Source organism: Leopardus geoffroyi, chromosome B1 (genome assembly GCF_018350155.1).
Source record: "Leopardus geoffroyi isolate Oge1 chromosome B1, O.geoffroyi_Oge1_pat1.0, whole genome shotgun sequence".
NCBI lineage: Eukaryota > Metazoa > Chordata > Mammalia > Carnivora > Felidae > Leopardus > Leopardus geoffroyi.
Genome location: NC_059327.1, coordinates 97,143,466 through 97,170,390, shown reverse-complemented (window position 1 = coordinate 97,170,390; position 26,925 = coordinate 97,143,466). Strand labels below are relative to the sequence as shown.

At 38.1% G+C, this 26,925-nt stretch overlaps 1 long non-coding RNA gene across 1 annotated transcript in view; it reads right to left on the bottom strand.

Annotated features, from left to right (window-relative positions):
- The window catches only part of LOC123592730, a 91,146-nt gene extending 65,279 nt beyond the window's left edge, over nt 1-25,867 (bottom strand). The window contains exons 1-2 of the long non-coding RNA XR_006709919.1: nt 25,678-25,867; nt 13,475-13,563 (exon numbers count right to left, since the gene is read on the bottom strand). This is a non-coding gene — a long non-coding RNA (uncharacterized LOC123592730). The remainder of the gene's footprint in view (nt 1-13,474; nt 13,564-25,677) is intronic.
- Between the last annotated feature and the right edge of the window lie 1,058 nt (nt 25,868-26,925).

Sequence of the window (26,925 nt, the reverse complement as noted above, 5' to 3'; positions counted from 1 at the left end):
TGGATTGCTACTATGAAATACAACTGGTCTTCCCTCTTGCCTGCCTACAATCTATTTTCAACACAAGATCCAGAGTAATCTTTTAAAACATAAAACAGATCATGTCAGTCCCCTCTTTAATCCTTCTAATGGTTTCCATTTGGAATAAAATCCAAATTTCTTGGCTGCCTACCAGGTTCTATATAATCTGGACCTGTCCATATCTCTGGCTTAATCTCCATCTAATCTCCCTCTCACACAGTACACTTCAGCCACACTGGCCTTTCTTCTATTCCTCAAATATACCAGATTGTTCCCTCTTACACTTTTGCACTAGTGATTTCCTCTGCGTAAAATGCTATGGATACTTGTGTGGCTGGCCCATTACTACCATCCAGGTCTCAATTAAAATGTTACCAACAAGCAAAACCTAAATCCAGCAGAAGGAAGGAAATAATAAAGATTAGAGCAGAAATAATGATATAGAAACTAAAAGGAGCAATAGAACAGATCAATTAAACCAGGAGCTGGTTCTTTGAAAAAAATCAATAAAATTGATAAATCCCAGCCAGACTTATCAAAAAGAAAAAAGACCCAAATAAACAAAATCACAAGTGAAAGAGGAGAAATAACAACCGACACCACAGAATTACAAACAATTATAAGAGAATATTATGAAAAAGTATATGCCAACAAATTAGACAACCTAGAGGAAATGGATAAATTCCTAGAAACATAAAACTACCAAAACTGAAACAAGGAGGAATAGGAAACTTGAACAGACAAATAACAAGCAAACAAATTGAATCAGTAATCAAAAAGTCCCAACAAACAAAAAATAGAAAAAAAGAAAAACTTCCAAATTCATTCTATGAGGCCAGCATTACCCTGATACCCAAACCAGATAAAGACTCCACTAAAAAAGAGAACTACATATCGTTGATGAACATGGATGCAAAAATTCTCCATTCAATACTAGTAAACCAAATACAATAAAACATCAAAAGAATCATACACTACAATTAAGTGAATTATTCTTGGGTTGCAAGGGTGGTTCAATACTCGCAAATCAATCAATGTGATATACCATATTAATTTTTAAAAAAAGGACAAGAACCGTATCATCATTTCAATAGATGCAGAAAAAGCATGCGACAAACTACAACAACCATTCATGGTAAAAACTCTCAACAAAGTATGGTTAGAGAGAACATAGCTTAACATAAAAAAAGCCATATATAAAAAACCTACAGCTGATATCATCTTAAATGGGGAACAACTAAGAGCTTTTCCTCAATGGTCAGGAACAAGACAGGGATGTCCACTCTCACCACTGTCACTTAACATAATATTGGAAGTTCTAGCCTCAGCAATAAGACAACAAAAAGAAACAAAAGGAATCCAAATGAACAAGGAAGAAGTAAAGCTTTTACTATTTGCAGATGAAATGATACCCTGTATAGAACACCCAAAACACTCCACCAAAAAACTGCCAGAACCAATAAACAAATTCACTAAAGTTGCAGGATACAAAATCAAAATACAGAAATCTGTTGCATTTCTGTACACCAATAATGAAGCAACAAAAAGAGAAATTAAGGAATCAATCCCATTTACCATTACACCAAAAACAATAAGATACCTAGGAATACACCTAACCAAAGAGGTGGGTAACCTGGGTGGCTCAGTCAGTTGAGCATCTGACTCTTGATTTCGGCTTGGGTCATGATCCCAAGATCTTGGGATCAAGACCCCACCAGGCTCTGTGTTGAGCATGGAGCCCACTTGGGATTCTCTCTTTCTCCCTCAACCCCTCCCTCTCTCTCAAAAGAAAAAAAAAGTAACCAAAGAGAAGAAAGACCTTTACTCTGAAAACTATAAGACATTAATGACATAAGTTGAAAAAGACACAAAGAAATAGAAAAACATTCCATTCTCATGGATTGGAAGAACAAATCTTGTTAAAATGTCTATACTACCCAAAGCAATCTATACATTTAATGCAATCCCTATCAAAATATCAACTGTATTTTTCACAGAGCTAGAACAAACAATCCTAAAATTTCTATGGAACCACAAAAGACCCAGAATAGCCAAAGCAACCTTGAAAAAGAAAAGCAAAGCTGGAGGCATCACAATTCTGGACTTCAGGTTATATTACAAAGCTGTAATACTAAAAACAGCATGGTACTGGCACAAAAACAGATACGGGAAATAGAAGGAAACAGACACAGGGAAATGTAAATCAAAATGATAGTTGTTTAAGTAACTTTGAGATATTACTTCACAGCCACTAGGACACCTAAAATCAAAAAGATATGTTAACAGGTGTTGATGAAGTTATTATGATGCCACTACCATTTGCAGGTCAGCTTACTGTTAAAGCTCTGTACTTGATTAAAATTATAAAATAAATATGAATCAGGCATTTTTCAGGATATATATTTTGAAATTTATTGTGTCAAACCTATAACAAACTCACTAGAGAAAAATTGTATCTACAGAAAGATTAGCTAAAGAAAATGCCATGCATCCATTATTCTTGCTTATGCCAAGACTTTACCTAAAACCAAAGGGATCAGAAGTTTGAGGTATGGCTCAAGCATCTGTGTTTTTCAGAAGCATGCAAAATGATTCTACTTTTGTAGTCAGGGTTTAGAAATACTCTATTCTAAAATTTACTCTTGAATTAAACAAAGCCACCATAAAACTAAGTATCCAAATGCATTACATTATACTCTACCATAGAATATCTTTTCCTGAATAGTGATTTGAACTAATGTCAGTCTACATTGATGGATTTTATTTAAACCCTTATGAAGTCTCACTGTATTTATCATAAATATGATGCTAAAGACATTTGTTTTTACAATATCTCATAATGTCCTCTCTATGAAGTTTCATGGGAGATGTTTTACTCTGATCTCACTATCAAAAAATAAATAAACTCTCCTAAACTATTTTTATATCATGAATACTATGAATCGTGTAAAGGATCCTATTCTCTACTTTCGGTGGTTATCATACAGCTTGAAACAAAAATTTGGGAGCACAGGGAGAGAGTTAAGATGGCATAGTAGTATGGGAACCCTGACCTTGTCTCACCCTGAAACACAGCTAGACCAGGATCAAACCACGTTGAACACCTAGGAAATTGATCTGAAGATTAATGCAACAGTTTGCATAATTTGAACCAGAGAACTTGGCAGGTACATGGTGTGGAAAGGTAAATTGGGGGAGAGAAAAGCCACAGACCCACAGAGGGTAGGGAGCCATTTTCGTAGAGAGACGAAAGAGAGAGAAAGCGAAAGGGGGAGCGTGTGGTGCATTTGGATTGTGCTAGAAAGGCACCCCTCCCCCAAAAGTAGCTGGAGAGAAAGAAATAGTGAAAAAACTCACAGGGGACTGGACAAGAAATCTGTTCCCCAAAACAACTGACGGGGAGAAAGGAGAGTGTTTCAATACTACCAGGATTCTACAATCAGTGGAGCACAAAGTCCGAAGTTTTGGAGCTCAGTGCCTGGTGGTGTTCCAGTGAGGAAGTAGGGCAAATACCCAAGAGCAGACACCGCAGTCTGATGGGTCACATGGGGAGAAGGGGTTCCCCTGACTGGAGTGCCTGTGGTAGAGGCCATACAGCCTCCCCACTGGCAAAAGTCCCAGCAGACCCCAGAGAGCTGCCATGTTTACTGATACTGAACAAAGACACCAGAGTGCAGCAAAACCGGGCAGAAGCTATGTATTGTGATTTACCATAAACTCTTGAGCCTCTGCTGCTCTGCAATCAAATGTTTTCTGGGACAAGCTGGCACCCGACCATTGCTTGGCAAGACCCTCCCCCAGAGAGTCACATGGGCCCAAACCACAAGGGTCTCTGAAGTGTGGGGTTTTGAAACACAGCCCCATCTGAGATAAAACTCTGGAGGGAGGTGCCACCTTACAGACTGTTTGGACACATATAGAGTAAAGGCAGGGAATGGATGGAAGCCTGAGACAGAGGAGGGGTGGTGCTCAATCGCGTGTCTGTGAGGGCCATGCCAGAGACTAGAGAGCAGAGTAAGGCCATTTTTACCTCCAGTGTTACACAAACAAGAATGGACCCCAGTGACCTAAGCAGCGCCACCAAGTGGAGAATGGAGCTGTTACACCAAACCCCAGCCACCTACACCTTCCAGGCACATCCCCTAGACGACCAGCACAAATCCCATCTACCTATTTAGTCTACCTACCATAGTGTGCTGCTATCCAGAGGAAACTGGATCTAACTTCATTCAGGTTTCATTCTGTGTGCTTGTTTATTCTCATTTTCTTTCCTTCTGTTTTTGCTTCTGTTGTTTTCCTTTTTCTTTCTTTTCTTTTGCTTTCTTGGATACAGGAAGAGCAAAGTTTTTTATTCTATTCAACTTTTAGTTTATTCTATTTTATTATTTAAAATTTTAATTTTTAAGTTTTTTCTCTTCTCTTTATTCTCTATCAAGCTTCTCTCAACAAGCAGACAAAAACACACCTAGAATCTAGCTTCCTTTATTTTATTTCTGTTGTTTTGTTTTAACTTTTTTTTATTTTTTATTTTTTATTTTTTTTTCTTCCTCCAAAAAGACAAGATGGAGGAATTCACCCCAAAGAAAGAACAGGAAGAAATGATGGCCAGGGATTTAGTTAATACAGATATAAGTAAGATGTCTGAACTAGAATTTAAGACAATGATTATAATGATACTAGATGGGCTTTCAAAAAGCATAGAAGATACAGGAGAATCCCTTTCTGCAGAGATAAAAGAACTAAAATCTAGTTAGTCTGAAATTAAAAATGCTATAACCAAGAGGCAATCTCAAATGTAAGCCATTACGGTAAGGATGGACGAAGCAGCAGCAAATCAGTGATACAAAAGATAAAATTATGGAAAAAAATGAAGCAGGAAAAAAAAGAGGGAAACAATGGCAAAAGATCACGATGAAAGATTTAGAGAACTCAGCAAAAAATAATCCAGTGAAGAAATGGGCATAATACATGAACAGACAGTCATCCAAAGAAGTCATCCATTTGGCTAACAGACATATAAAGATATTCAACATCACTCATCATCAGGGAAATACAAATCAAGCCACAATGAAATACCTATCTCCTCATACCTGTCCAAATGGCTAAAATTAACAACTCAGGATACAACAGGCGTTGTATCAGCAAAGATGCAGAGAAAGGGGAACACTTTAGCAATGTTGGTGGGAATGCAAACTGGTACAGCCACTCTGGAAAGCAGTGTGGAGGTTCCTCAAAAAATTAAAAATAGAACTTCCCTACAACCCAGCAATTGCACTACTATGCATTTATCAAAGGATACAAAAATGCTGATTCAAAGGGACACATACACCCCAAAGTGTTGGCAGCACTATTGACAAAAGCCAAAGTATGGAAAGAGCCCAAATGTCCATCAACTGAAGAATGGATAAAGAAGATGTGGAGGGTGTGTGTGTGTGTGTGTGTGCATATGTGTGTGTGTGTGTGCGTGTGTGTGTGAAATGGAATATTACTCAGTGAAGAAAAAGAACAAAATCTTGCCATTTGCAACAACATGAATGGAACTAGATTATATTCTGCTAAGCAAAATAAGTCAGAGAAAGACAAATATCATATGATTTCACTCATGTGGAATATAAGAAACAAAACAGATGAACACAGGGGAACGGAAGGAAAAATAAGATAAAAACAGGGAGAAGGCAAACCATGAGACTCAAATTCAGAAAACAAACTGAAGGTTACCGGAAGGGAGCTGGGTGGGGGTATAGGCTAAATGGATGATGGGCATTGAGGAGGGTACTTGTTGGGATGAGCACTGGGTGTTACATGTAAGAAAAATCATGTAAGATGAATCACTAAATTCTTCTCCTGAAACCATTACTACACTACATGTTACTTGGATTTAAATTTAAATAAATAAATAGATTTTTTTAATAATAATAATATATCAATATTGTTTCATCAGTTGTTACAAATATACACACTAATGCAAGCTGCTAATGATAGCAGAAATTGGGTAGGGATGGGGAAGTTGAGGGCATATATAGGAATTCCCTGTACCTTCTGCTCAATTTTTCTGTAAACCAAAAATTTCTCTAAATAAATAAAGCTTAGTAATTTAAAAAACAAAACAAAACAAAACAAAATTAGGGGCACCTGGGTGACTCAGTTATTTGAGTGTCTGACTCTTGATTTTGGCTCAGATCTTGATCTCACAGTCATGGGATCTAGCCCTGCATCAGGCTCCAAACTGAGCTCAGAGACTGCTTAAAATTTCTCTCTCATTCTCCCTCTGCCCTTCCTCTGCTCTCTTGCATGCACATGCCCTCTCTTTCTCTAAAAAAAATAAATAAATAAAAATAAAGGTTGGATAAGCTTTTGGTAGAACCAGGACTTTTTAGTAAGTGGCAGAGCATTTTGATGCCATATAGAGCATTTTGATGGCATACAGCAGCATATATTTGGCCACTGACTTGGGTTTCTTTGTTTTTATCAGTTATACAGTTGGCTTTTAACTATTGTGACTGTTCTGACACAAGCAGGTCACTTGAGGCCTCAGGGTGCTGCCACATGGATTCCCATTGCAGCCCTCGGTGCCCTGTCTATACTAAATGGCTGTTCATCAAGCAATTATTATATGGATGAGTGACTTTAGTCAGAGAGGCCATAGACCAATGGTGGGGACTCAGACAACAGGGTGTTTGTTGCAGCTTGATCTTGAACTGCATAGGTATGGCATGAGTATGGTAGAGTGAGATAAGAACTTATAAATTTCCATCTCCCATTTTGGTGGATATTTGCTGCTTTTAACTGCAAGAATTCCAATTCAAAACACTGGTGAGTTCTTTTTTTTTTTTTTTTTTTTTTTTTTTTTTTTTTTTTTAATTTTTTTTCAATGTTTATTTATTTTTGGGACAGAGAGAGACAGAGCATGAACGGGGGAGGGGCAGAGAGAGAGGGAGACACAGAATCGGAAACAGGCTCCAGGCTCTGAGCCATGAGCCCAGAGCCTGACGCGGGGCTCGAACTCCCGGACCGCGAGATCGTGACCTGGCTGAAGTCGGACGCTTAACCGACTGCGCCACCCAGGCGCCCCGAAACACTGGTGAGTTCTAACTTTACATTATTAGAAACTTGGTATAAAAATAAGTATCTGTACCAGATATCCAGCCAACACCAACATGGGCTTGACCAGTAGACCCTCCCTAAAAGACAGACCTCAGGGCCCTGAACAATCCCACAGAACACAACTATAGCACAAGACTGAAAATGCCCCCTTTTAGGCACCTTAGAAGCTCTGTCACTAGATAGAACTTACACAATATTCACCACATGATGTCAGGGAGATGGGACCCCAAGGGGATACAAAAATAAAAAGATTTTGATAGTACATTAATAGGTTTTCACTGAGGTGAAGGAAAAATACCTCAGGTGAGACTTGGTAATTTTAATTAGGGCTACTAACATTACAAGGTTTAAACTTAGCAAGAAACAAAAAAAGTCTCTACAGCCACTTTCTGAGGGTGAGAAAGTATGCATAGGTATTTCTTTCCTCTGGATAGAGTTAATCCATGTTACAAAAATTAATCCCTTGGTAAGGGGTTTCTTTCCATCAAGTTTAAACTCATTGGTCATGTGTCCTGGATGTATGGCTCCACTGGCATCCAGATCAAAGTGATGAAAAAAGATTTTCTCTTTCTTCCTTTCACTCTTTCATTTTTCAGTTACTATGCCAGATATCTTCATTAATGGGGTCCTGTGCCCTCTGGATTCTGGCTAGTTCAGTCATTTGGGAGCAACAGAAGGGGACTGGAAGAAGGGAAGAGAGTGGCACTGGAATATATACTCCCCAGGTTCTCTCAATGCCATGGTCAGAAGGTCCTCTCCCACAACTCTCTCCCTTTCAGGGTTCCAAGTAATCTCTCATTTCCCCTATCAGGTCTAAGGGTGGTAACAGCATTCCACCAGTCCCAGGGGTGTACACTATTTCCTGTGGTAACAGGTAAGGGTGGTAACAGCATTACCAGTCCCAGGGGTGTACACTATTTCCTGTGTCTTCTCACTACCCACCACCTTAGTAAACTTCACTCGAATTATCTTAAGTAGAAGTGTGCCACCTATTTCCTACAGGGCCCCTGGCTAATAAAGATACCACTGAGTTTCTGGCATGGACCTTCAGAAACACTAAGTACAAGGTTTTAAGGAACATAACTTTGCCTGGGATAGCTGTTTTCAGGACTTAAGATCCACCTGAGCGAGGAATCAGTGGTGTGATAATGTTAGAAAGTCTGCTGGCCCTTTAGAATCTTTTTTAAAAATAAGATTTATGAGAGATTTGCTTAAGAATCAATAAAACCTCTGAGGCCTTGAAGAAACTTCATCAATTCCAGTGAAAAATAGTATAGGCTATAACCATGGAAACAAAAACAACTCTACTCAAGACATCAAGAACCTCTAGCTAAGAACTTGAGGTCAATATAAAACTTCAATGTCTGTGAATGTTAATTCACAAGTCTGAAAGAATTTGATATTTGACCTTAATTCCCCCAGACTCTTAACTTGAAAAGAGGTGAATCTTTGAACATCTATTTTTTTCCCCAAGAAATTTATAATGTGAGAATATTTGTTCTTCAAACTTAGGGCATTTTTTTACATTTTGTCTTAAGAAATATTCTAATGTAGTTTCATTTTATTTTATAATTTATTTTCATTTTATAATTTCTAAGCTATGTTGGACAATATGGGGATCATAGTTTTGTTTTTTGTTTTTTTTTTTTATGGGAACTAGAGTATCAAGTTTCTACCTTGTGTACAGAGGTGTTTTGGAGTCCACTTAAATAATGTGCAGTTTTGACCCATTCACAGCTTACGAGGAGCAAAACCTATATTGCCAGCAATAGCTCAAAGAGGATCCAAAAGAAGCAATGAGTTACACCGAGGGAGTCAACTCAGGAAAGTTTAACAGGAATGCTCTTGACACAGTGCTAATCACTTCCTCACCCCACAGAGCAGACATAACCTAAAAGGTTCAGTTCAGGGTGTTTCTAGGGAACTTTTGGGGGGGGGGGGAATCTTCATTATAAGGGACTGGTCAGTGCATTGCAGGATATTTAGCATCCTTGACCCATCCCTCCACCCCCAAACACCATCAGTATTCCCATAATCATTGTTACAACAAAAACTTCCCTAGGGAAGATAATCCTGGTTTAGAACCACTGGGTTAAAAGAACAAGAATCTCAAAAAGTTAATTTATTTCTGGCTCCTGATGTTTCCTTCCAATGTGAAGGGAGTCCCATTAAAGTAACATTCTTGGGCTCTTGCCAAAACTTTACTCCCTCCTCCCCAAGAGAGGCACACAGACTTACTGATTGAAAATTTAAGAAAAATGTAATGGCACGTTCAACTTGTTTCCCTTTCCCCTTTCTCTTTGAAACAATCTGACTACAGCAAGCAAACATTCAGTGCTACTCCCCAGGCTGAAGGTTGTATAGTGCAGCTCTGACCCTTCAGGGCAATGCCTGCCTAGTTCTGTGCTGTTTGAGACTATGTGGAGAAGGCTGTCTAGCCCTGAAGTCTGTTTTGAGGAAGCTCATTGTTCCTACAGCTAAACCACAACCACCAAAAATCAGCCTTATAAAAAATGAAGGTGATGTTTTCAACTCTCATCCTTCCTATATCATTTCTCAGTTCATTCAAAGCATTAAAAGAAATGAGGGACATTTTTTTACATGAGCTCCTCAAACCCAAATAGCTACCATACTTCTGCCCATCTACTTACTTAAATTTTCTACTAATTTAGATTTCTTTACCCATCACACAGATCCTTCTTCAACAAAACTTTTCACCATCTAAATAAAGCCCACATTTTTGAAAAATCTAGTCTTCTCACCCTCTCCCAGTCATATGCAGTCTATGGTAGCTAAGAAAATGTAGACACTTAGAGTTTGATATTAAAAGCTTAGGGAAGGACAATAACAACATGAGCCATCTAGGAAAATCTTAATTCACAACCATTTTATTCTAAATATCTATTTGTTTTTTCCTGTCCCTAAAATTCCTGAATAAGGTTGACCTTCTAAAGAATCTTCAATAAAATCATTCTATCACTAAGATTGATCTTAGAAACCATACAGATTAAAAACTCACTGTTAAAAGTTTATTATCTCTCATTCTTTTATTAAAAGATCTTTCACTGTCAAAAATATTTTCTACAAAGATATCCCAGTTCAAGTGTTTTGAACTACTCAATTGTTCAACTATTTGGGGTTTTGAAGGAAAATAACAGACAGCATTTTTTCAGCTACTCTTTCCTCTTAATCGCTAACCATGTATATACTTTAAGAGAAATTTAATCCAGCTTATTCTGGTTGTTTCCATTTAAATCATTAAAATGTTATTTTTTAAAAGTCATTTGTTGTCCAAAAAGACTTTTTAAATTAGTTTCTTTGCTTAAAAATCCAAATTGGCCATAAGAACATGAGCTCTGATGCCAAAAAGATCAGGTTTGGAACAAAAGTGTGAGCCCCAAGTTGGAAATCAGTTTTAAAGGCAGGCTATGACATAAAGGGACCATGTGAATGCCTCCCCCAACTCAGTGAGATTTCTGTGGAAGCATTCATTACAGCTGAGGTTACCAAAAGGTCTTCAAAATAAATCCTATGATCTGTAATCAGTCAGAGCTTCTGAAAATTCTAATTTATGGCCTTAATTGTCTCACATTTGTGCTAATCTCATGTGACTTCTCCTTTACATTATTCAAGGAGGAAATGCTTTTGACTAACATTTAACTCAAAAAATAATGAAATGCATTAACTCCATTATTTTAAAGTTTAGTTCTTTTCATCTGCCTTAAGAATTAAGGAAATCCCTTCAATTAGAGGAGAAAGTAACGTCATTATCGGAGTTCATTTTCCCTCTTGCTATCCACTAGAAAAAAGTCTTTATGCTCCCCAAAAGTACCATTACAAGTAGTGGTAGATTTCTGTACACTTCTGTCACTGTATCATAAACACAGAGAAAGCAAATACTTCCAAATATACAACAAGGTACCAAACTGCCATGTAACCATAAGGGAGTTAAAAAAAAAAAAAACTGGAAAAAGTTGTCTGCTTTGCTTATTGGTTAGAAGAAAAAAGTTAAAAAAAAAAAAAAAACTGGAAAAAGTTGTCTGCTTTGCTTATTGGTTAGAAGAAAAATTAAAGTTTAACTTCCTTTCTGCACAAGTTTCTTAGTCTTCTTAATAAGAATGGGCTTTAACTACTTACATATCTATTACTGATTGCATGTGTTAGAAAGATACATCATTCACACTTGCCTACCTTCTTCAAAACAATCTATCTGAAAATGTATTTCTATGAACTATAAAGATTAAAGAAACAAAAGCAACAGTTTTCAAAGATATTAAGGATATTTTCATGTTCATGTCTTAACACACAGGCAAACTAGAAGAGATGGCTCAAAGAAATAATACATGGAGAAGGAAGTTCACAAGTTGAGACTAAAGATACAGCTTATCTAAGGGACATACTACCAGTTTCCAAAATGCTGGGTTTTGGTGAAATAAATAAAAGACATTCAAGAATAAATCTAATCTTCCACCTTGATTAGTTCCAACTTCACAATTTAAATTACGATGTCAGGGCACCTGGGTGGCTCAGTCAGTTAAGTGGTCGACCAACTACAGCTCATGATCTCGTGGCTCCTGAGTTCAAGCCTCACATAGAGCTCGCTGCTGTTAGCGCGGATCCTGCTTCGGATCCTCTTTCTTTCTCTCTCTCTCTCTCTCTCTCTCTCTCTCTCTCCCTCCCTCCCTCCCTCCCTCCCTCCCTCCTCCCCCACCCCGCTCACTCTCTCTCTCTCTCTCTCTCTCTCTCTCTCAAAAATAAACATTGAAAAAATTTTTAAATAAATAAAAATAATAAAATAAAACAAAAATGATGTCAAAATGTCCTTGAGTATGCTTAAATGACTTTTATGCACACCTATCTATTTCCTGAGGTACCAAAAATCATCAAACAATTCTGTAGCACTTTGTAGTACCTTATAAGTCCTCTAAATCTATGAATTAAACTGCCAACCTATAAACCATTACCTATCAAATGATAATTTATATACCTATTATTCACTGGAGGTAAATTTATAATGATATCTTAATGAATTATGATCAGTGGTGGCACCAAATATGAAAGATGAATAAATTTGCCCAATTAAAAATTGCAGAGTAGCTTTACTTTGAAATTTTCATAATTCACTATTTGATAGTTTTAAAGCAGTACAAAGTTAACCTTATTTACTGCTATAATTTAAATTGATCTTTTGTTGCTTCCCTTTAATTCTCCAAGACTCTAGAATACTAAATATAAATGACACAAGTTATGGGAAGACAATTATTGATGAATAATAATAAAAAGTAATAATTTTCATGGTTTCTCAAGTATTCATTAAGTATGCAGAGGTCAATACTGACATTTGTAGAAAGGTAATACATTGTTCAATAAAGAAACAGTAAGTTTTTTCTTCTTTTACATGAGCCCCTTTTAAAGATAGGCAGACTACATTAATGAGCTTGATTTGTAAATCTGCTATAAAACAAATAATTTGACACCACTAAACAAGTGTATTTGTATATTCTAAAAAACTAAGCCATGTAAAAAAGACTTAAACTACTTTAGACATCACTCATGCAATGGATAATAAATTTTTAAGGTTTATATTTTAATATGATGACCTATAATTTGAAAGGTATCATTTTAATCTAAGAAGTTCTGGAATGTTTTAAACACTGGAATTTTAGAGAGGGTGAAAATATTTGTACATTCATAACACATCCTCACAGACTGAGTAAAAGGAAACAAAACCACTGGTAAAAGTCAGATACATCATAGGAAATATCATGTCTCAACTATTCAATTTACTATAAAGCATGAATAGTATTACTTACTTAACTCACTTAATGTTTTCCTGAAAGTAAATTCTATTATTTTTAGGAGTCTTCTGTTCCTCTTAAACTTCATCCTTTTGCCTCATGAAAGGACCCAGAAATAATGATTATTTTCCCACTTGCATTTTTGTTCTTTTCTTACCAACACTTGTTTTCTCACAACCAAAATGCACAGAAATCTTACGTTGTACTTGCAGAGTATTCAATAAATCCCACTCAACATTTGGCAGAGCTCACCCCAACCTATCTTTAATAAGGCAGTAATCCCTTACCTCAGAGGTGCTGTATCATTCTGACAATCATGGCACTGGTGTAATTTCCTTTGCCAACATGACAAAACAGAGAACATTCTATAATGCCTCATGAGCACCAGCCCAGAGAGACCATGAGCTCAGCTTTCTCATGGCAGAACACCATTGTAAGAAAATAAAAGGCTCCATGTAGTAATTTTTACGTTTTACAGATTCTCTAAATTTTAATACTAACAATCTCATTTGGAAGAAAATAAAAATTAATCCAAAAGAATAATTAATTACCTTTTCCTATTAGGCTCCTCATTTCACAACAGGCTACTCAAGAAAATCTCCTCAATAGGTTCTCCAAATCAGGATAAAAGTGACATCCACTGACAGGTCCAAGCAAAATTCATATTTCCAAGAAGCCAAGTAAGAGAATTATAAAGAGAAGTCACTTTTTTTGCTGGATGCAACTACGACACGAAAGGCTGGTTAAAGCAACACTAAACTTGGCTCAATCATGCAATGGTCTCAGTTTGGGATAGAATTGAATTTATAACGTATGACAGAAGCAAAGTTGTAATGTACAATTATATAATTTACTTAAACAGTTGCTTTCCATATGGGAAGTAACAGATTGCCCAGTTGCATTTTGGCTAAGACTAAACCTACCATTATTCAGGGTAAAACAATTTTGTTGAAATCTGGAAATCCTGCAGATAGCATCTCTAAATCTCTCTGATGATTCTTGACAATGTTTCTTTTCATAGGAATAGTATACAGCTGTATCCTCCTTCCTAAATGCTCCTGACCCACATTTAGCACACAGTATTTTCTGGAAAACATAACCAAAACTATGCCCAACAGATTTTACAGATGAGATAACCACTAAAGCCATTCATCCAAATTTCTATGGTGAAGCCAAAAATAAATAAATACATTAAGAGATGAATAAAGGATAGAAAACAACAAATCTTTCTGTGCACTTTCTTTTCTAAACATTTAGTATTATAAAGAAAACATACTTTGAAAGAAATAGGTCTTTTCCTCTCTCATTTTATATCTCCGTTGAATACCAGAGTAGAACTCCGACATAATAATATTCCCCCCGGTTAAGTTATACTCCAAGAAAAGTATTTTATGGGCCGTGGAACATTCTTATTCATGACCTTAACATTTTTAAACAGGTTGATGGATAAGCAATGCATTTTCTATAGTGGTGCATAAATGATCTGGATCCCAGAATATATCTTCAAAGTTTGAACACTTCCATTGTCCAGTGAAAATATGTCATTATCACCCTTTGAAAGGGTCTTGAAATTGCAACTATCTATGGCCAAATACTATTTTCTGAAATCTGTCCCCCTGTGCATGGATTTATGAGTCCCACGATTGGACAAAGGGAAATTATCCAAGGCAAAGTTGTCCAAATAGGCAATTATCCAACACACTGGAGCCAAGACAATCCCCTGGAGGTCATTGTACAGGTTCAACTGCAGCTGTGTGGGAAGTATGAACACCAATCAGCTCTCTGAAGAGTTTGGGTGTCTCCAGGAAGAACAAACTGGGAAGACTGTTTTTGTGTCCTAGGCTATTGGTTTATATTTTTTAAAAAAGCAGAGAGGAGGCTTAAAGCATTTGCTTACCCACAGTATTTCTACCTCTAGATACTTACATTACACCATAGTATTCCTAGCTCTAAATAATTATATTACATTATGTTATATAATGTTACAATTATACCACTAAACTTTTTTACAACTCTGGAGTATTCAAACAGCAAACCAAATACTAGAAATCTAAGACTGGAAAACACAATGCAACTATATCAGACACTTTCATGCAGTGCCTGCAAAGAATAATAGTCTTTCATGTGCAAAGTAGCTGCACATACTCAATCTCATTTGATCCTCTGGATAACCCAAGAGGTTCACAGGGAAGTTCTTATTATCCTTTTACAGATGAGGAATTTAGAGCTCAGAAAGTTTGGGATATATTCAAAGGCACCTACCTAGTAAGTAAAAAGTAAGGATTCAAAACAGATGTTATTTGATACCAGAGCTCTCTCCACACATGACTATTGGGCAAGCTCTGTATTTGAGAAAATAGAGCTGCTGTCCTACCATCTCTACCACCACTACTTCTACACTACTGATAAGTAAGCAATATACTCTACTAATAGTAGTCTTATTTTTTGATGAAAGCATTCCTGGGACTTTTTAACATTTTAAGTCAATACTACTTAATACGAATTACCTATTTTTATCAGATCTCTTTTTTATTCCTCAGATTAAGACACAGAATTAGCTATGTCTGCAAAATAAAGCAAAGAAACTGGGAAATGAAAAACAGAAAAGCCAAGGATGCTAAACATTGAAAATATTCCCTAAGGTTGACCCATTTTAAAACTATACAATGATGGGGGGTGGGGGTGTGGCTCAGTCAGTTAAGCATCCAACTCTTGATTTCAGCTCAGGTCACAATCTCACAGTTCATGAGATCAGGACCCACATCAGGCTCTGTACTGACAGCACAGAGCCTGCTTGGGATTTTCTTTCTCCCTCTACTGCCCCTCCTCTACTCACTCTCTCTCTCTAAATATAAATAAACATTTAAAAAAATAAAATTGTACAATGGGAAGTACCTAACTACATTCCACTTTCCAGATGTCTTTGAAATCCAAGCATGATTTAGAAGAAATTTTTTACAGAATAAAGAGAAATCAGTTATTTATGCCTATGTTGCCATACATTTTAAGTCCATCACTTGACCAAAGTAAATGCATTATGTTCAATTAACACCTGTTTATCGAATTCCAGTTGGTATCAGATACTGGGATAAATCCTGGGATTAAAAGTACAAATAAGACAATATCCCTGCTTTTAAGAAACTCGCAGTGAAGCAAGGTAGACAACACCTGCCACTACATCCTTTGTAGAAACTCAATTTGTTGAATGACAAAAAACTAAATCTGACACTGCCAATTATCTCTCCTTGAAACTATCTCTTCCATTTGCTTACATGACACCAAGTTGGGTGCTTTCCCATAAGCTGTCAGGTTTCCCTCAGATACCTTTGTGGGTTCCTTGTTATTCTGCTCACCTCATAAATGCCAATGTTCCTAAATAATTGGTCTAGTTGCTCTCTTCTCTTCCCACTATACATCCCCTCCCTGGGCTCTCTCATACTCATAGACTGATGACCTCCAATCAATGTCTCTAGCTCATTTCCCACTCTTGAAACCAGTCCTATATATTCAGCTGCTTACCAGATAGCCCCACATAAACGTTTCAGCTATCTCACTCCCAAAATGGCTCTGCTTTCTGGGTTCCATTCCCCAATGATTGGCAACATCAGTCAATCTGGACCACAAATCCATACGTTAGTGTGGTTTTTTTTTTGGTCCCAATCTTTCACTCATTCCATACATTTAATCAGTTAAAAGTTGCCCACTCATTTACTTACTCACTCTGTCATGTGTTAAGTGTCTACTTATTACCATGTCATGTGCCAGACCCTAGGGTGCCATGCTGACCTAGTCACAACTCCTACAGAGCTCACAGTCTAATCCATGATACAGAAACACACACACACACACACACACACACACACACACTGTTATAAATGTCATGACATCATAGATGCAGGGGGCCCTGGGAACAGACCTTCTAAAGAAAATGATATCTAAGATGAAATCTAGAAAATGAGTGAGAGTTAAACAAATTAAAATAGGAAGAAAAGAACACTGCCAAATTGTGAAAGAGAATATGACAATAAAAAATGAGTGAAAAGAACTTAAAAAAAATTTTTTTAACATCTATTTATTTTCAAGAGGCAGAGAGTGAGTGGGGGGAGGGGTGGAGAGAGAGGGAGACATAGAATCAAAGCAGACATCAGTCTCTGAGCTGTCAGTGCACAGCCCGACACGGGGCTTGAACCCACCAACCGTGAGATCATGACCCGAGCTGAAGTCGGACGCCTAACTGACTGAGCCACCCAGGCGCCCCTGAATGGAGAGAACTTTAATATGTCTAGTGCTTAGAATAAAAAAGGTTAAATGGTTAGTGATGAGTATAAAGAAGTAGAACCTTAAAAGCCATCCTAAAAGTTTAGGCCAGAAGAGCAGCTAGAAGTTCCTGAGGGATTTTAACCAGGTGAATACTAATAAGTGCATTTGAATAGATTTTTAAAAAGGAAAGATTAAGGCATGAAGATGAAATAGAAAGCTCTCGCATTTATCCAGATGACAGCTAAATGTCAACTTCAACTAGCAAAATAGCAACAGGAACAGAGAAAAGTTGGCAGATCAGAGAAATATTTAGAAGGTGGAACAAACAGGATCCAATTATGTTTAGATATGAAAAATAAGGGGAAAAGAGAAGTCAGAGGTGTTTTTCAAGTTTCTCCTTTGAATAACTAGATGATACCATTTAATGAGATTGGAAATAACAAAGGATAAGCAAGCTTGTGGGAAGAGATGATGTGTTGTTTTGAAATACCTGTATGATAGCCAAGTGAAAACATCTGATAGGCAATTGGATCTATTGGTTTGGAGTTAAAAACTGATTGTTGAGAAGGAATCAACCACTTGGGAATCATCAGCATCTGGTCTGTATTTTAAGTCATGGGAACAGATGATCTAGTAAAAGAACTACAGAATGAAACGAGAAGGCTGTCGGAGCCACTCCTCAGGGAATCCTGCAAATACGAATAGGAAAGAACACCCAGAAAAGCAAGGGAAACCTCTGCATAAAATATCATGGAGGTCAAAGGAAGAAAGTGTGTCAGGATAAAAAGTGTCAAATACAAGAAAGAGGCCAAATAACATAAGGATTGAGGCATGCCTCTTGGCTTTCACAAGGTTACTAGTGACTTTGGAGAGGCGTTTCAGTCAAGCTAAGGAACCAGCAGAGTGAAGGAATACAACTAGTTGAGGAAGTAATAGGTTAGAGTGGAAACAAAAAGCATAGGCAAGTCTTTCCAAAGGTATGACTGAAAGGTAGCGGAAAGACAGCAAAGGGATCCAGAAAGGGATGAGAGATTATAAGTATATTTAAAATTTGGGAGCAACTTATGCCATATTTAAATTCTAATACAACATATCAGGAGAAAGGAAATAATTTATAGAGCAAGGTTCCTGAGAAGATGGCAGCATATGAGATCCAGAGCTCATGTGCAGAGATTATACTTAAAAGAAAGGATCCTTTCTGAATTATAACAGGAGGGAATGAGTAAAAGAAGGGTACAGTATAGTTTTCTTTGTGGCAGAATATATGTTTATCTGTTAAGAAGGGAATGGTTGGGGGAGGGGATAAATAGCTGGAGTCAAAGGAGAGTGGACAAGTTTTTAAAGAATGTCTGGGTAGAACTAAAGAAATAACATAAAAAGATTGCCAAGATATGTAAAATGTAAGGAAGTTTAAGGAACTGCTTAAGGGTGGTTAAAATGATGAACCACAGAAATTAAACTAGATAAGACAGAAAGATAGGAAGTGACCAATAAAGAATGCTGATGAGTCAAGGACTAAAGATCCCTATATGCAGAAAGAAAGATAGAAAGATAAAAAAGGGAAAAAAGAAAAGACTAGTGAAATAGGACTAATGCAAGAATAGGAAGGATGGCTGATTATTTCTAAGGAAGAAGGATTAGGTTATGACAAAGTCCAGCGTGTAGCCACAGAAAAGGGTGAAGAAACAGAATGGAAGTAAAGTTGTCTGAAGCCAAGTTACTGAGAGGGTGACATGTTTAACTACAGACATGAACATTATAGTCCCTTAAAATGATGTCACAACTGAAAGGACACAATGAGCCAGAAATGTGAGTCTAAAGGAATGCTATATCCTTAAGCAAGAATTATCCAATGTTTTAATTTGTTCTAAACTGATACATACTGTATTAGATACCAAGTATGACACAGTTCATAATTCCAAGTAAAACAATTCTTCCTCTCAAAATCTATTTAAGTAGCTGCCGGAAGGGGGTGGGGGTGGGGAGATGGGCAAGATGGGCAAAAGGGATTAAAAGGTGTGAACTTCGAGCTGTGGAATGAATGAGTCATGGGGATGAAAGGTACAGCAAGGGAATATAGTCAATAATACTGTAGGGGCACCTGGGTGGCGCAGTCGGTTGAGCGTCCGACTTCAACCAGGTCACGATCTCGCGGTCCGTGAGTTCGAGCCCCGCGTCGGGCTCTGGGCTGATGGCTCAGAGCCTGGAGCCTGTTTCCGATTCTGTGTCTCCCTCTCTCTCTGCACCTCCCCCGTTCATGCTCTGTCTCTCTCTGTCCCAAAAATAAATAAACGTTGAAAAAAAAATAATACTGTAACAACTTTGGTGACAGACAGTAACATCCTAGTGAGCATTTCATAATGTACAAGATTAAAAAATAAATTACAAAGAGATAAAGAGACCAGTGTGCTAAGATTCAGGCCCTCAATCTTTCTACTCCACTACTCTTGGCATATTGGCTTGTTGCAAAATGGATTCTACAACTTTTGCTCTAGTCCCTCATGCAGATCAGGAAGAAGAAAGACAGAAGCATCAATACTTCCATCTGTCCTTTCAATTAAGAAAACAAAAAGCTCTCCCTGAAAACCCTGCAACTGACTTCCCTTGGACCTCAAAACCCCAAAGAGGATCACATGGCTACAATTAGCTAGGAGGGAATCTGAGAGTAGGGGGCAGGAATACCATGATTAGCTTAGACCTGTGGTTCTCCCTCACCCCCAAGGGAATGTGTTAATATGTGTGAAGACATTTTGATCATCACAATGGTGGAGAGAAGCCAATGGCATGACTAGCATCTCATGCCTCGAGGACAAAGATGCCAGAAACACTGGAATGCAGAAAACAATCTCCTACAATGGAGATTTGTACTGTTCAGAACACCAAAACACCTCCATCGAGAAACACTGGCTTAGATCAGTTTGTGACCAGCCACTGGAGTAGGCATGTAGTTACCACACTACAAGCAAAACCTATGTTCTGCTAACAAAGAACCTAAGGGGAGGAGGTAGTAAGGAGAATGAAATGAATATTGGGAGAGAAGTTTGTACCATGAGATGTAGTAAACAAGAAGTCAGAGAAGGGTTTTTAATTGACAAGTAATATTATCAGATCTTAGATTGGAGACATATGAAGGAATGTAAGAGAAATCACTTAAAGTAGCCTAGTCCAAGTTGATGATGGACTGAACTACATTTGGGGCAGTGAGAACGGAGAATAGGGAGATTTACATCAGTTATGTTAACAAAGGAAAATCAGGGGCGCCTGGGTGGCTCAGTTGGTTAAGCGTCCAACTTCTGCTTAGGTCATGATCTCACAGTTTGTGAGTTCCAGCCCTGCATATGGCTCTGTGCTGACAGCTCAGGGCCTGGAGCCTGCTTCAGATTCTGTGTCTCCCTCTCCCTCTCCCTCTCCCTCTCTCTCTCTGCCCCTCCTCTGCTTGCACTCTGTCTCTGTCTCTCAAAAATGAATAAATGTTTAAAAAATTAAAAAAATAATAAAGGAAAATCAGCTTGTAGTCTTTATTAGTACATATGACCTTAGTTCAGACCTGCCTCTCCCACCCACTAGTTATGTGACTTTATATAATTTACAGAATTCTCAACTCAAATTTCTTGACTTTAAAATAAAAATAATAGTTCCTAACTCACAAAATTGTTATGAGAATTCAATGAGTTAATGAAGTACGTTAAATGCCTATTTTAGTGTTAGACCAGTTCTTTTTATAATTATCCCTTGTAACTTATGATATTTATATCAAATCACAAGACTTTTGTGGACATTATCATACCCTACACAAAACAGCATGTGCCAAGATTATAAGGAAAGAAAAAAATAACATAATCTTTATGAGGAAGCTTCTCTTTTCCACTCCTTTTATTGGAATTTTCAGGAAAATATTTCTTAGTGAAGAAGCTCTATGAGGATATGCCAGATACTTAAATATAATTAACACGTGATGGGTGAGAAGGAAGGACAATATTTCTCCTATGATAAAAAATTATAAGGGGAGAATGTGATTAAAAAAGTAAACATATATTTGGTCTTTGCCCACAGTTCCTTAAACAGAGCTCCTAAAACCTCTGTAATTTCCTGCATGGTAGGGATAAGATCATCTTCTGTTCTAATATTTGTTCTTTATCCCTGGTTCCTGACACAAAGCTCCTATGTCCCTTGGAATTTCCTGGGTAATAGGAGCATCTTTTCTTCAATTGAGGCCACTCTTGGTGGGCTGCTAGATAGTTTCAGGATGGGTGCCGGTCACCAGAAAGACCAGGGCAAGGTTAGAGGACTGGAATTTTCAGCCCCACTCCTTAACCTCTAGGGAGTGGAGAAGGGCTAGAGATTGAGTTCATCACCAAGAGGTAATGATTTAATCAAACAATGAAACCTCCATGAAAACTCCTAATGATAAGATTCAGAAAGCATCTGGGTTAGTGAACACATCAAGGCGCTCAGAGGGTGATATGCAAGCTCCATGTGCCCCACTTATATCTTGCCCTATGCATTTTTATAATAAATCAGTAAGTAAAGTGTTTTTTGAGTTTTTGAGTTGTAGGAACCCCAAATATATAGCAGAGTGGTCATAATTATAGGTGGCAACCTGGGACTTGTGACTGTCATTTGAAGTGGGGCAGTCTTATGAAACTGAGCCCTTGACATGTGGGGTCTGCACCTAACTATGGTAGTGTCACTACTGAATTGACTTGTAGTACAACCAGTTGGTGTCAGAGAATCAGATAAATGGTTGTTGAGTGGAGGAAAAAGTTACTCATAATTGTTGTCAAGCAAAAAAGGTTTAAAAAGACTGATTGGGGCACCGGGGTGGCTCAGTCAATTATGTATCCGACTTCAGCTCAGGTCATGATCTCATGGTTTGGGGGTTCAAGCCCGTCAGGCTCTGGGCTAACAGCTCAAAGCCTGGAGCTGCATGGAGTACTGTGTCTCCCTCTCTCTCTCTCTGCCCCTCCCCCCGCTCACACTCTGCCTCTCCCTCTTTCTCTCTCAAAAATAAACAAACATTAAAAAAATTTTAATGTTATATTCCACAAATATGACTCCTTTCACTTAATTTGTTTTTCAATCTTAACAGTATAAATAAAGAGAAAATGCTGTATATTGACTAGCCCTTGGTCAATCAGACTTTCATTATGCTGATGGGGTAACTATCTTCCACAAAGTGAGAGAGTGACCCAGCAAGAGCAAGCACCTAAAAAATAATAATAGTAATTTGCATCACTTTTCCTCAGGCAAAACTTATACAAGACTGAATAAGCCTCATTATTATTTCCTTTTCTTCCCAATTTGCATTAAACTTACGTTCAATGTAGGCTCTGCTTATCAGCAAGGTTAATATGGAAAAATTGCAATAGCTGAAGCATGGCTCCATGCAGTAAAGTTTTTAAGAACAATTCTTTTTACGGAGAAGCTGAGAGGAAATCTCCAAAGATGCAACATAATGTTCTGGAACAAAGAACAATGGATTATGTAACCCAGATCCAAACATCTCTCTTAAAATGCATGTACAGAAACCCAATGGTATAGAAGAAAAGGGACTGTGTTGGCCTCAGGGTGAAAGTTACTATTAACCTTAACTTTCCTTTTCAATCTTAACTTCCCTTCTCACATTATTATGATATAATTTTTGTGCAGTTTTCTCTACATATGGTTTCTTTATATTTGCAATATATTGCAGGGTTTTTTTCCATTTAATCCTGTATCAATATTATTTATAGAACCGCCTCTTTTTGTTACAATTTCTTCTCATAACCCAGCTAGCATCATAAAGTGAAAATTGCACCTTTGTATATGGGAGGGCCCCCCAGAAAAAGCATACCTTTATTCCATGTTTGACAGATGTGGCATTATATCTATTCTTTAACCAATCGTGTTTAGTAATGAATTCAGGTAAAACACATATACTTTGCCCCTAATGCATAAAGCTTAAACTGGGATAGCCAGAGGCTGCTTATCCTAAGCGTCTTCTCAGCCTAAACTGAATTAATTCTCTTTAGCTGAATTAATTCTCTTCCAGTTCTTTTTATCCAGTGCTCTCAGCCTGGGTACCATGGTTCCAAATTCCTAATTACTATAAAATAATTTTCTTTCCTTGAGCTAAGCCTGGTAATATGGCTCTAACAGATGACCTCTATAATGTAATTTATAAAACTTAAAGCCTCAGTCTGAGAATAATTTTACCTATTTTACTGAACCTAATAGAAACCACAACACACCTCTACCTTTACCAGGGAAGTTAAAAGGCAATAATACAATATATACTGTATTATATAATAATATGCCTAATATAATTATAACATAATATACATTATGTATATATTATATATATCATTATGCCTCAGCTTAAAATGTTTCTAAAATAAACCATTCCCTCTAGTTATTTCTAAAGTTATCTTTCTATTTTCATATATGCAGGTAATCATGGCTCAAGATTTCAACCCCAAAATTATTTCCCTTTAATTTTAGAGAAATTGACAAATTTTGGATTCTGCTGGGTATGTTAAGGGATGAGTGAACTCTGAGATGGGTGGTAAGGGGAATGACACGTTTCCCTTTTCAGTGCCTGCTTTATTCTTCAAAAAGTAATTTCAAAAACTTTTTATAAACTCTTTGGTTATTTAAATAATCAAATCAAACCTAAAGCCAGGTATCTTCATTTTTTAAAACACAAAAATAACTAAACTGGAGCTCTTCTTACATTACCACTAAATGTGGCTAGTCATTCATTCATTCTAGACCCATTTCTTCACATAGATTAAGGTCAAGGTAGAAACTAAAGTTACCTTGGTTTAAAAAACAAACAAACAAACACACAAAACTTCCCAAGATTAGAAAATGCAAACTGATATAAATACATGCCAGTCATAGCTGAAGAGAATAAAGTTGCAGGTGCCTTAAGTGAAGGACAGAAGATGAAAACAGACCCACAATTTCCCAAAAACTAGTAATAATAAACTTCCCACACATAAAGGAAGCTGCCTTCTGTATACAGGTGGGAAAAAGCAATTTTCAGAGGAGTATGTTCCTACAGTTGTGGGGGCATTTTCCATAGTCATGATTTTTTTTTTTTTTTAATGTTTACTTACTCGTGACAGAGAGCACATGTGAGAGGAGGGGCAGAGAGAGAGAGGGAGAGAAACAGGATCCCAAGCAGGCTCTGTGCTAACAGCAGAAAGCCCAATGAGGGTGCTCAAACTCACCAAAGGTGAGCCAAAGTTGGATACTTAACTGACTGAACCAGGTGCCCCATAGTCATGATTTTTTTAATGTTTATTTTTGAGAAAGAGAGAGAGCGCACAAGTGTGCAGAGGAGGGGCAGAGGGAGAGAGAAGACACAGAATCCAAAGCAGGCTCCAGGCTGTCAGCACAGTGTCCAAAGCAGGACTCCAACCCACAAACCGAGAGATCATGACCTGAGCCCAAGTCAGACATTTAACCAACGGAGCCACCCAGGCACCCCATAGTCATGATTTTTTAATCCCCATAAGGCTAACCTCCCTATCAAGAATTAATTTATGACTTGGCTGGAAGATTACAGAATACAGTTTGTGATGATTATGGACATTTTCTCTGGTAAGATTCCTCATATTAGTTCTCAAATACATTCCCAATATATGGAACTAGGGGTCAGTCTGCCCATTGTTTCCTAATTCCAATTCAATTTATATATGAGGCACTAATTCATAAATGGAGCAGAGTATGTACAGGGCAACAAAGTCTCTGAGTACTTAAAGGTGCCTGCATTATTTAAAAAGCTCCCCAAAATACAGGCATGACTGGAAAAGAGGAAGCCTGATGCCCCCAAGAGGGATATAAAGGAGACAGTTGTGGCAGTAAAAGGGGCCAGGAGAAACATTTGAGAAAAAGGAAGAGGAAGGTGAAGAGTGCAGTCAAGTTATAGCCATTAAATACTTGAAGAACTGAGAAAACACTCAAAATAAAGCATTAAGTATAAAAATTGGGTCAGGGAATTGCATATACAGTATGACCCCAATTTTGTGATACAATTGTGTACTTTCTTGAAGAATATATACCAAATATTGAGGGGTTTTCCCCCCAGATTAAGCTTTTCTTTTCTTTTCTTTTCTTTTTTTTACTTTTTCATTCTACTTTTCTATCTTTTTTAACACAAACTGCTTTGTAAGATTGAAAAAGTACACGCTACACTCTCCTTTAGTGAAAATGTGGCTTTCTTTTCCATTTCATTGCTGTAAGGTGGCGCTCAAGTCCCCACTCTGACTGGAGTTAGAAAGTAAACCTGTCGATCACGGTTACTCCTCTCCCTCCGACTGTAGAACACAATTCCAGGGCAGAACAGTAACTTCCGGGTAGTCTTGGCCTCTTTGGGTAATGGCAGATTGTTAAAGGATTTTCTTAGGCCCTGCTCTCCAAAATAGAGGCCGCAGAGCTCAGCAAACTGCACCTCCCCCGCTATCCCCAGACCTCGGCCTCTGTCCTCCAGAACCCACCGAGGACATACCGGGCTCACCGGGCATCTGGACCCCACATGGATCTCCAAGGTGCGACGGGTGACCCCCGGACGTAGTCTATCCAGTCTGGACTTGCCTACAGCGGATCCTGCCGCTCCCAGACTAGGCTGGTGCACTGCGCAGCTCAGCCGCGCAGCACTGCCTCCGCCACCGGCCTGCGCAGACCCCGGCCTTCCCTCTTGAGGCGCCGGCGAGGCTCAGGCCTGCGCAGTGCTACCCTGGTGCCTGAACCTAGGACGCACAGGCCGCGTGGCAGTCACTGCCTTTTGGGCACCGTGAGGTATTTCCTGGTTCCCGTGGCTACCCTCAGGTTTCCTGGGAGTGAGCGCCAAGCTTCCCCCGCTTTTTATCACCCCCTCCCACCGTGGACTAAACTCCGACACGCCTCTCTGACCATTCGCTTCCTCAGCCCCCGCCTGATTTTGTGTTTACTTGCCCTGACTTAGACTTCCCTTCCATCCATCTTCTTCTTCCCAAGGCAGCAATTCTCCCTTACTCAACAACGGTAATAGTGAAATGACTGCAGGGAAACATTAATTTCGGAGGGTTGAAAAAACAAGAGTTTAATATGTACAAGATTCTTCGTCACATATTTTCAACTTATATAATATCTTCCCCAAAATATTTTTAAAGTGTAATTATGGGAGTCCTAGGGTCATCCTGAAGGTTGCAGACAGCTGGATAATTCTCAGTTACTGCCAGCAAGATAACCTCTCTGGAAATAGGTTCCATTTTGAATTCCAAAAGAACAGGTTGCCAATATTGCTTAGGCCAATAGAGGGTGATGAGACCTAGCCTGGATGCACCCTATACTGTGTATGTAGGGTTTTAGCCTGCCTGAAATACTGGTGTTAAATAATGTTAGCTGTGATTACCATGCTGCGGAAAGGAAGCAGAAACAGATTTGATCAGTGCCATGGCAGGGAAAAAAACTGATACTTAAAGTAGTGAGCCCCAAATCTATATAGTCCTATAAAAAGCTAAGCTGGCGACTAATTTCACTGCCAGTTTCTCGTGCTTTTCTAATCCAGGAAACAAAGAGCATAACACACACTCACTGTTGATCTCACTTTCCGTAAGGGAAACTATAATACTGATACTGGGGGGAAGACTTGTCACGACTGTTTAAAATGTTCTGCTTGACAGTAAAAGGAATGAACCATACGCAGAAAGGTGATTTGAACCCAAGGTAAGGTAACATGCTATATGACAAGGTTTGGCTATTTTTAGAAAGTGTT